The following is an 11029-nucleotide window of genomic DNA, read 5'->3' as shown; positions in this document are numbered from 1 at the left end:
GACCATTTCCGACAATAAAATGCTCTGCAAAGTTAACTAAAACAACTGCAAAATTTACCTGTAGCCTACAACGGACTCGAAAGCTACAGAGAGTAATAGCTTTGAGCTGTTAAAAGCAGAACAGACCTTTAAGGAAGGATTGTAAATGGTGGATATAATATTAACATGTAATTTGCAGTCCGGATTAGGGTGGAATGGCACAGGCAGACTGCCGGTCTAAAAACGAGACCGTTTTGAGTTCATTCCGTACACGCTGACAGGCAGCTGCTTCTATAAACGGCTTGTGCTTGTTTGTCTCCATGCTCAGTCTGGAAACAGTTAAATGTTTCTAATAACAGCGCGATTTGTAAGTGCATTCCGGTCACGGTATGTATATCAAATGCATATGGTCAAATAGTTCAATTAGTGCTGCTGTCAAAAAAGGCTCATGTTTTTGTTAATTACGGCAAGTTACATCCAATATTATCGTTGCACCCGCTTGCTTTATTTTAGCTGCGTCACCTTAGCAGCTCCACTCCATCCAGCTGGCTCGCTGACGCTCGGCAAATGTTCGTTGAAGAGACACTGATGTTTTAATGATAAAACCGCTTCATGCAGTGTTTTTAACGATTTAACGACCTCGGCTGAATTGTCAGGCACTGATAATAACTTAAACGAGGGGTTGTTCTAGTTCACGTTAATGCTACATATTTGCCATGCTATACATAAATGCTTTAATATCATTAATATAATATCGATAACGCGGTCTGGCCGCCTTTCAGCGCTGTAACACCGGCAACGTAAATGGCAGTGAGCCCAGCTTTTATTTTGAAAAGAGCTTATTGAGGGGGTGTGGCATTACTTTGAAGCAATACCCCTGATTGGCTGACTACACGCGTGGATCGTATTGACAAACTCTGCGGAAAGATAGTGCCAAAAAGATCTGTAGACTTGTGCAGAAGGATTCGTGAATGCCCTGTGATTTGCAAACACAGATTCAACACTTGCATGCTGAACTTTGCACAGAATGTGTAAGAATGTCTTTTTACAATGGTTGGAAAATACAAGTTAGACTGTGTTTGTTTGCAAATTGTGAGGAGGGCATTTGTAGATTTTTTTAATGGAAAACAGCGAAACAGTTGTGCCAAAATTCTGAAAACAAATGCAACACAATCTACAAACAAATAATGACCCTCATGCGCAGACAAATCACTTTGCATTCATTTAAATTCTGTTTGTCAAGTACAAGTCGATGATTTCTATTTGTGAATCATAAAGAGTTGGTTTGCGGATTTTAAATCTATTTGTAAATCGCATTTTATATTTGTATGTCATGAAGAGTCTGTTCGTGGATTTTTATATATTTGTAGATCTCGTTTTACATTTGCGGATCATGAGGAGTTTGTTTGCAGATTTGGAACCTATTTGCAGATTTGTTTCGTGTTTACAAATTGTAGTCTCTTCATTTTCAACGATTATGGCATTATTTTGTCACAAAAGCGAAACAATAGTGTCAGAATTCTGAAAACAAATGTGACACAATCTACAAATAGAAAATGATATTCATCTGCAAAGAAGTCACTTTACATTCATTCAAATTCTGGTTTTCAAGTACAAGTCACTGATTTCTTTTTGTAAATCATGCTTTATATTTGTGGATCACAAAGACGATTCGTAGATTTTGTTTTACATTTGCGGATCACGAGGACTGTGTTTGTGGATTTTTAATCTATTTGTAGATTGCGTTTTGTGTTTACAGGTTGTAATATCCATTTGTGACTTTTAGTCTGTCCATTTTCAATAATATTGGCATCATATTACCCCCATATGGGATTCCCCGTCTCCTGACATCATTGTAGCGCTTGGCGCAATGATGGGGATGCCAGCTGATGAGACAATTGTGGCTAGTTCCTCTCACGCCTGTTTAACCTAGGATTTCATATACAAGGTCACATATTTATGTATCTTAGAAATATATTGTAAATAATAATGTGCATGTACATAACAAAAACATTTAATCATAAAACATTCTCGTCAGGTCTTCTGTCTTTGTTTCCTACACTTGTCTCTGCAAGCAGTGGCTTTAAACCTTAGAGGTTCCTCTTTGTTGCCTTTGTTTCCTGTCCCGAACACCGCCTTTTAACATCTGGACACCACTTCTTCCTCTCCATGGTTCCTCTTTGTTGCTTTAGGATCACCTAAATGGAAACATCCAAAAAAATTTATTAATCATACGATCACATTTTTATATTTAAATTTAGGTGCCTATGGCAAACATGAACAATCGTGTATATTGGATAGATAATCAAAAAGTGGACCCACAAAGCATACAGTACTTTACGTAAGCATATAAAACATCTGGTCTACTGTGTTGTTGCATTCCTGAGTGTCTGGCTGTGCATTATAAACAGTGTTAATTCTTCTTTGCATCCTCAGCTATACTTAAAATGAGTGCTATAGGAGGAATTAATGCAAATGTCTTGAAAATTATAAATTTTATTGTTAGAGATATCTAAAGATAACAGTCACCCACTTGCTTACCACCAAATTGTGTTGAACAAGTGCTTGCATCAGTGTTCGTGTAATCGAGTAAAGTATAACCTTATTCACACAGCACTGTGGTCCCAGAAAATATCCGTAAAATTGGCAGACAGGCATTTGTGTGAACGCAAACATGTGCTGTAGATGTTCTGGGATTGTTCCAGGAAAGAGGACCTAGTAACATTACCGTAAGATACCTGGAAAGCCCTCTTTGTGAATGAGACGCAGAAACAATGGCGAAGTTTTGAAGTTATGGTTCAGCTCTTTAAAACAAGGGTTTTACAAAGGTCGGCAAACTGGACTGAAGCAGAGATTAGGGAGCTTGTCACTATCCACGCTGAAGCAGAGATCATTTAGCAGCACAACAGTTCTAGCGCATCAGGCGCTCACATGAGCTTATATTAAACAAAATACATGTGCGTCATCGCAACAAGATATACCGTTCAGCTCTTTAAAACGGGGGTTTAAATGAACATTTACATTCACGATGAGAAATGTCTGCAAACTGGACTAGGACAGAGTTCAGGGAGTTTCAAATATCCACTTTGAAATTGGGTTAATTCATGTGCATACTAGAACAGCGCATCACGCATTCGCAGTCTTATCATAAACATAAATCCAGTCTTCTGCAGGGAGAAATAACCAATAATAACAAACCTTCAGACACTGTGGATAAAACCTATCAAGTGCAGGACTTTAAACCCATCATGTGTCTTTACGGCATAAACACAGATTCTGGAAAATCATTGGCAGTATGAATGAACCAAAAATCAAATGGTCCTGGACCAAGTTTAATATGAATGGGCCCTTCTTCAATGTATCGTGTCTAACAGATACCAAGTTGCAAAGTTTGTCTCACCTGTGGGCCACAACACTTAGTTATGTCCTAGTATACGCCTTAGTCCTCGGTCTAGATCTCACCCAAACGCTGTAAACGGAGCAGAACAGAAATGTTAATTTGTAAGTAGAAATGATAAGTGGACCCAGATTTGTTCCAGAATGTATTAAATGAAATTAACATGGTCTGCTTTGTCTAAGATAAAGGATAAAATGCACTGTTAAATAAAAGACATTTTAAAAGGGTTGAGTTGTCTGAACCAAGTCATCTTGTTGCTTTGACGTCTTTGTTTTAGTTTATCTTTACCCTTCTGCTTGTTAACAGCACACATCATCAGTAATGTTCAATTATCACTTTATGAATTACTTTATTATTTTATTAATGTTAAACAAACCTTCAGGATCGTCAGTGTACTCAAATAGATAAGACTGAGCAGTGTTGATTTACCACCAGGGATTTTGATCTGTAAATGAATTCAGTTAAAGCAACAAGATGACTGTCTGATGACTCGAATGAGTTAAAGGATTACTCCTCCCACCAAAATGAAAATTGACTGATTATTTACCATCATGTCATCTGTTACGAGAATGTATATTGGTTGTGTTGTCTTGTTTTTTTTTGTTGCGCTCTTTTTTTCTCTCTCTCTCCCTTTCTTACACTCGCAGATTGGGACTGACAGGCGAGTTGCCGCCCCGTCATCAAGTTTAGCTCCACCCCGCGACTGTGATTGGTGGTTGCTAATATGTTTCTTTTCAAAAGAGACGAGCTACGGTGAAATGGCAGCTTTCCACGACTACGGGCCGGTCGTGGTGCTCAGAGCTCCGTCAGCCGCCAGACCGAATATTTTGATAACGATTGTAATGGAATCACATTTGTAAACTATGTCATGGTAGGGGTGACCTGTCCTGTATTTATTTTTTCCTAACTATTTCTTTATATTTTGGGTAGCGTAGGAAGGTAAGATGTCTTGTAATTTCCTTTGTCCCATCTGCAAGGTTAGTTAGTTTCCCGTTTTCCTTTTTAGTATTGTTTTGTTTGTTATTTTGGGCATATTGTTCACTCTTAAGCTGTATTCGTTACTAAACAGTGACTGCTCGACCTTTTTATATAATAAATTAACCCACATATTTATAATTTTTTTTGGTGTTTTTCTTGTATTTTGGTCTGACGGCTGGGGGGAGCTTTAACTCCTATTTTATTTGTTGCAATTTTCCCCTAGAGGTTGTAACACATCCAAGAAGTTATCTATTACTTTTTTAACAGAACACAATCAGAGTTATATAAAAAAATTTCCTGGTTCTTTACATTTATATATTGTATTTATATTTTTGCTTTATAATGGCATTGACTGGGATCAATGTTTTTCAAAGCTCAAAAGTATATCCATCCCACATTAAAGTAATCCATATATAACCCAGTGGATTAATAAATGTCTTCCGAAGCGAAACAATACGTTTGTGAGAAGATAGAAACAAGACATTTACAAAGTTAAAAAGACAATTTAAATATGGCGGCACGTGTTATCTCATGACTAGTCGTAATATGAATTGTGATCATGGGCGTCGGAACCATTATACATGGGTGGGACAGGACCCACCCACTTTTTAAGACTAATGATAATGGAACCACCCACTTTTTCTCTAATTTAGCGCATTTGTCTGTTCACTTATCAAAGCGCTGTTTGTCCAAATCCATTCCACTAGAGCAGGGATCCCTAACCTTTGCTTTTTTTACACCGCGGACCCGTTTCAGCTTTTAAACATAATTCGCGGAGGTGAGTGGACGCCGAGTTGCTGTTCGAACAAAGTGCTGAAAAACCTCCTTTGCCAAATGTAACGTTTTAAACAGAAGTAAATCTCAAACAACCATACATTAGGAAAATTAATAACTGCTTTATTTATAGTATATTTTCTATAGACGTATAAAACCATATTAAAGCGGATTATTTTACTTTCATTGTTTCACGAGTTTGCCTGCCCATTTAGTCTTAATAATTAACGGTAAACGAACTTAGCTTGCTGTTCTTAAAGGCAGCTCAAACCTTAGGACTCGAGCCCCAAGTTCAAGACACAGAAGAAAAAAGGAGGAGATGATGAGGAGAGATGCCAGAAGAAGTGCATCTGTCGCGGAGGCACAGAGACTCCCATTTTGCTTTTAATGATAATTAACACAGCACTAAATGTGGTTCCTTTCAAACGTTAAAAGTGTAGGCTACTCGTTAAAATATTATTACTGCTGTAAAATAGTTTATTTTGATTATGGTGCCACGATCGCTGGATAATTTTCAAGTTTTTTTACAGAAGCCTGCAATTACTTTTCATTTGCGATATCACAGAGTTGAACGTCTTCACGTATTGGTATTATTTGCGGGGTACATTTGCAGATAATTCATAAAGTCATACCTCTGTTTAATCGATTGTGTTTTAGAAGTACACATGCTCAAACTCTTATGACAGCATTGTTTCCCGACGGATACCATAAAATAACGTGATCTCATTTCCAGAATCTCACATTTATATTTCTCTAAGAGAGAGAAAGAGAGATTGGGTATAACAAATAAAAAAGGTATACAAAAGTTGTATCAGTTTACCTTCATTCGTTTTTCTTACCTTTTATTTCCTTAAAATAAAAAATAAACATTGTAGCCTACTGTCAGCAGAGTAGAGAAAAAAAATGACACAGAGAAAGATAAATGAAACATGACATCTGTCATTATTTGCAAAATATTTAAAGGGCTATAACCAGAATTTCGACCGCAATAGGCTACTCTCTTTAATTTAATAAACGCAAATGTTCAGGCTAATTAAAAGGAAACATGAAAATGTCATCTATTGCAGTAAATGTATTTTTCGGGGGGGGGGGGGTGGGGGGTATGTGGGGACCCACCCACTTTTCATTTGCTTCCGACGCCCATGATTGTGATGAAACACAGTAGAGACACGTGAGAAACAATGCGATTGAGTTGTTGTAGTCTTTTTACATTACATATGCATCGTAACTCGCTTAAAGCTTAAAATATAAAGTTTTTCTCACAAACCTATCATTTTGCATCAGAAGACCCACTGGGTTATATATGGATCACTTTAATGATGGATGGATGGATGCACTTTTGGAACTTCAAAACATTGATGCCCAGTCAATGCCATTATTAAGCATTGAAGAACCAGGACCAGTGGCGGACAATGACTTATTTTTCGAGGGCGCACAATGCAATGCGAAGCTCATCCCAACATGTATGTAGCCCGTCATGTGTGTGGTTCATCATTTTAAAATATGTGTTAGGCGTATCGCATAAACCCATGTGAATTACATGTCATGTCAAAATAAGTGCCTGCTGCACACACGTCTGAAGGGTTTATGATAAAAGATACCTGCATTATCTCATGCGTAATCAGAGTTTAATGTTAAGTGAATGTGTTGCGTGTATTTTGTGAACGTGAGCATCTCTTTTATCATAAACGGGTTTGATGCGTGTGCAGCAGGCACTTCTTTTGACAAGACAAGTGATACACATGGTTTACATGACGCAACAAACACATATTTTTGAAAACACGAGCAACACACATGACACTCTGAACACTTATTTTGAATTCGCACCCCTCAGAAGAGTAGTCATGAGCCGCCACTGGCCAGGACAGTATTTAATATAACTCTAATTGTGTTTGGCTAAAGAAAGAAAGACAAACATCTTGGATGACATGGGGTTGAGTAATTAATCCTTCAAAGCTAAAAGTTTACCTAAAAATTATAATTGTATCATTTACTCACCTTCATGTTGTTATAAACTTGTCAAAAATTCTTTAATCTGATAAATGATGTCAATCATACAGTTGATGGTACCCATTGACTTCCATAATAGGAAAAATACATTTTATTGAAGTAAATGAGCAGCTGTGTACTTAACATCATTTATCAAAATATCTTGTTTTGTGTATCACAATAAATAAACTCATGCCGGTTAAGAACATAAACAGGACCTGTGTGATCACTAAAGCACAATGAAAGACATGTAAACCTATCTTACCTTGAAATAAAATTTGACACAGACTACTGAAATTCTAATGAATGAAAAAGACAAAAAATAATACATTACGCACAAATGTTAAAAACAACAATGCAGTATAGTGCTTAGTATAATGTGTTTTAAATAAGTAAATTCAACTTACATTATTTGTATAGTATATATCAGTACAGTGGCATGCAAAAGTTTGGGCACCCCTGGTAAAAAAAATACTGTTAATGTAAACATTTAAGCGAGGGGAAGATGAAATGATCTCCAAAAGGCATAAAGTTAAACATGGAACGCACATGATTACCACTGTATGTAGTCCAGTGCTGGCATCGTCTGAAGTCCTTGCAAGGGTCGATGTCATCTTTCCATTTGTGTTAGGTGATCTGACAGAGGCAGGATCCAGACTGCAGCTCACATAATTGCTAGTAGAAATAGAAAAACAAATTGAGAAAATTTGCATGACTGCTGTTCATAGCTTTTTAGGTAGTGGATAGTTGTGATTATTAAGTTATTTATAACCTGAGGCAAAGGTTAGTGAATGCAATTATGTATTTGCTAGACTTAGAGCTGCTGCGCTTGGTCGATAGAATCGGCGGTGTCAATTTCAACGTCGATAATTAGTCAACATAAATATTGTGTCATCATGAAAAAAATATAGCCTTTTCCCCTTTGACATGGCAGATTTAAATGCAGATTAACATTCACAATGAGAAATATCTGCAAACTGGACTGAAGAAGAAATCAGGTGGCTCGTCACTATCAGCTATGAACATTCACCAGCATAACAAAACAGCGTGTAACACAGTGCTTCCCAATCCTGGTCCTCGAGCACCCCCTCCCAAAAACTTATTTAAAACACCTGATTCAAGTTATCAGCCTCCTTCCAAAATGGTAAACATGTCTCCCTAACAAGCTGATGAGTTAAATAAGGAGACATCTAAAACTTTTTGGGAGGGGGTGCTCGAGGACCAGGATTGGGAAGCACTGGTGTAACGCACTCCTTTATGATCTTATCATAAACAAAAAAATACAAGTGTGGTTTCTCAAGAGAGAAATCACGGACAAGCAAAGTACAGATGCTACAAAAAAACCTACCAAGTGCAAGACTTTAAATATGTCATGTCTTTATGGCATGTGTGTGAAAGCACAAACAAATCCAGAAACCTATTGGCAGCGTGAATTAACCAAAATCAAATAATCCCGAACAACTCCCGGATGTGTACTCTGTATTTTTTCCATAATATGTGTGTGAAAAGGGCTACAGACATTAACCATTCATTGAAAGCAAGTTGTTCATTGAACCTTAAATGTCCTTGTCAGTATCGGGAAAGCGGTCCTGAAACAAATATCCTCGTCGTAAGAGATGTACGGCGTACTGTCCCGACTAAACATATGGAGTCCTTCTTTAGGATCTCTGACTGCCGCACTCTGATGTTGTTCACCTGGCGTGTAACATGACAACACAAATTGTCTTCATTATCCCAGGCACCTGCACAGAAACAATGAGAACACAAGCACCAGGGAAGCAGTGAGTGTGCGTCTTACCTACACCTAATGTAGCGTGTACATGCCGGGCGATGGAGGCCCCGGTGATCCCAACATAGGGGGGAGAAGCAGTTATAAGTGGGTATCTCAAAAGCCTGAGGCAATGTGGGGGGAGAAGTGCTAGCTCGTGTCTTCCACTGTCGGTTTGCTGGCATTGGAGAGAATCTCATCTGGATTGATCGCATCCTAGATGTACATGCCCTGCACAGAGAAACAGATGGCTTAGTACCTCTATGTCCTATCTCCGATAAAACTAATATGACAGTATGGTTAAGATCAAAAACACTTAGGGTTAAAGTCAAATAATAAAAATGTTTGTAACCGCTGGTTAAAAACAACTTACAGCAAATGATGTTGTGATCTGTTTTGCAAAGACATAAAACATAATAATTGAATATTACAGATTTACATAAATGATGTCCAGTTACACCCACTAAAATGTCTTGAGGTGTCTGTCAGTGAAATACTTACACAGCAGTGCCAATGACCTGTTAACACACAAGAAGAGAGGAAACATATTGAGGGAAATATTAGCTAAGGAAAAATGCAAGAAATATATTCAGTCATTTCCAGCCCTTGATGTGCTTAAAATCCACAGTATGGAAAATGACTACGATATGAAACACCTGTTCATTAAATCACTGTACATTTCATACATCTGATATACAATAACGTAAATCAGATTGCACTGTGCATAACAAAATGGTTGTCAAAGAATCTGAACTAACTTACATAATGTCAATGTAAACATCTTGTAATGTCAATGTAAATCTCTTTTTTTATGTTTTTTAAATTTGCTGCAATTGTAAGCACTCAAACTATCATACAGATCATAATAATACACTTTATACAGTAACTAAAACTGCCAGAGCATCATAAATATATATAGAGACAAAAATCATATTATTCACACTCACTAAATGTGTTAAAAATGACAATTTACCTCAGACAAGATATTTGCAAAACCTTTTCTAACAAACGGGACAGAACAATTAACCATAATATTATGTTGATCATTTAAACATCAAACAAACACTCAAAATGAAATGAAACAACCAAAATTACTATGTTATTGAACTCAATTATATAATCATCCTCATATTTTTCCTAAAATTTAAATGACCTCAGAAAACTTCCAACTGCTGTTCAGAAAAGTAATGGCCATCTGCCTATATTAAGTTCATTGTTTATACAGCAAAAAAACACAATACTGAACAAGTGAAAGGTATTTGGATTGATTTCAAGTACTATGTTTTTGTCATAGCATAAAAAAACTAGACAAGAAATGACCTTTCTGTCCTCAACTTTAACATTACCTCTAGTCGGTCAGACTATACATAACAACAAGCTGACACGTATTGTTTTACAAAAACATTTTAGAACAACAAAAAATAATGGAAATTATAATCTCTATTAAATAATACACAAACATTTTAGCAAAAATGCCTCAAATCTGAATAGCGCTGCTAGTACTACAAACGTTACTATGACTTTATTTGCTGTGCTGTAGTAGACGGAGTACCTTATACTAACTTTTAAGACTTTTAATACAAGATTTTTGTCGAAAACTTACTTGAACCACGTATGTCTGCAAAGTCAGCTCCCGCACTTTTTTCCTTGTTCATGGCAAGACGAGACTGGAGTGGCTTCTCTGGGTTAAGGAATATATCGCCATCTGTTGGTTTGGCATGCTCATGACAATGCTTCATACCGGGGTTTTGCGTGTTCGAGTTGACGTGGAATTGTCTGTTTTTTTACGAAGGAGGGGAAGACAAAACAATGATACTTGTAAAACAAGCCAATAATCCCTTATTTTTCCACACTTTTCCGAGTTGCCTTTTCTCTAACTTACTTGAGTATTAATGGCGGCTGGCAACCAGCGTATGTACATTACTGCCCCCTCCTGCTTCGGAATAATGGAACTTAGCAGCTGTGTGTCATTAAAAGCAAAGAAAGTGCTGCTATTTTATTTATTTTTACTTGTATATTATATTTTTAGCAAAAACCACGCAGTAGCCGAAATATACCCTTACTGTGGTAAAGCATGGTAAATGCGACGCCTATAGCGTTACCTTTATCCTAATATGACTATTATAAACTGATCGAATCTCCAT

The 11029-nt window shown here is 37.0% G+C and overlaps 1 long non-coding RNA gene across 2 annotated transcripts; it reads right to left on the bottom strand.

Moving 5' to 3' along the window:
• Window positions 1-1935: 1935 nt before the first annotated feature.
• Window positions 1936-9421, bottom strand: LOC135730096 (uncharacterized). Of its 2 annotated transcripts, XR_010525869.2 has the most exons (6): window positions 9387-9421; window positions 9259-9276; window positions 8920-9116; window positions 7675-7792; window positions 3380-3448; window positions 1936-2177 (listed from the first exon to the last, which is right to left on the bottom strand). It is a non-coding gene; the product is annotated as an uncharacterized lncRNA (long non-coding RNA). The 2 variants fall into 2 exon arrangements; XR_010525870.2 differs by lacking the exons at window positions 8920-9116; window positions 9259-9276; window positions 9387-9421 and adding an exon at window positions 8673-8789.
• Between the last annotated feature and the right edge of the window lie 1608 nt (window positions 9422-11029).

The sequence above is a fragment of the Paramisgurnus dabryanus genome, chromosome 11 (assembly GCF_030506205.2).
Source record: "Paramisgurnus dabryanus chromosome 11, PD_genome_1.1, whole genome shotgun sequence".
Classification (NCBI taxonomy): Eukaryota; Metazoa; Chordata; class Actinopteri; order Cypriniformes; family Cobitidae; genus Paramisgurnus; species Paramisgurnus dabryanus.
Note: the sequence above shows the minus strand (reverse complement) of the source record. Positions and strands in the feature narration are given on the sequence as shown.